At 50.4% G+C, this 992-nt stretch overlaps 1 pseudogene; it reads right to left on the reverse strand.

Moving 5' to 3' along the window:
• Positions 1 to 635: 635 nt before the first annotated feature.
• On the reverse strand, positions 636 to 753 carry LOC126107215 (5S ribosomal RNA; annotated as a pseudogene).
• Between the last annotated feature and the right edge of the window lie 239 nt (positions 754 to 992).

Genomic DNA, 992 nt, shown 5'->3' on the forward strand with positions numbered 1-992 from the left:
GAGGAGGAAGAAGGAGGTAAGTAGAAAGATAAAGAAGGGTAGGAAGAAGAAGGAGAGGGAGAATGAGGAGAGGAGGATGGAAGATAGAAGTGCATCAAGAAGAAGAGTTGGAGGAGGCGAGAGAAGGAGAGGAAGAAAAACAGAGAAAGGAGGAGGACGATGAGGAGCAGCATGAAGGAAAGGAGGAAGAGTGAGGATGGGGAAGAGAACTTGTACACTTGTACACTTGTACTAATGGTGGGAGAATTCAACAATCCAGAAGTATCCACTTTATGGTTACAGGAGAAGGAATTGATGCAGTTTGAACCCTTCAAAAAAAATTTAAAAAATCAAAGCAAATTGGAGACTCGGCGTTTGAGGAACAGAGCAGTGATTTGTGAATTGGAGGGAGGAGGGGTTGCACTTTGCTTCCACAAAAAGACCCGGCGTTTCCTTTGTAGCATTTATCACATAAATCCGTCTTCAGGCCACGAGTGTCCTACCGGGACCATCCTCAGCTGAGGATGCGGATAGGAGGGGCGTGGGGTTAGCACACCACTCTCCCGGTTATAAGATGGTATTCTTGACCAAAGCCGCTACTATTTTGTCGAGTAGCTCCTCAATTGGCATCACGAGGCTGAGTGTACCCCGAAAAATGGCAACAGCGCATGGCGGCCTGCATGGTCACCCATCCAAGTGCCGACCACGTCCGACAGCGCTTAACTTCGGTGATCTCACGGGAACCGGTGTTACCACTGCGGCAAGGCCGTTGCCATTTATCACAAAACGCATAATTTATTTCATATCACTTTCTGGCTGTTCAAATATCACCAACAGTGACAGCAGCAGCAGCAGCAGCAACTTCTGTGTCTGCTCAGCACAAGCAACTCGCGAGCCCCCCTGCTGGGCGACATAATTAGTGGAGGTGTGGCGTGGTTGTGCTCACCTGCGAGGTGCGCATGCGCGTGGACGTGCGCATGGTGGAGGCCGGCGTGCTTGGCATGCTCGGCTGC

This window comes from Schistocerca cancellata, chromosome 10, assembly GCF_023864275.1.
Source record: "Schistocerca cancellata isolate TAMUIC-IGC-003103 chromosome 10, iqSchCanc2.1, whole genome shotgun sequence".
NCBI classification, from domain to species: domain Eukaryota; kingdom Metazoa; phylum Arthropoda; class Insecta; order Orthoptera; family Acrididae; genus Schistocerca; species Schistocerca cancellata.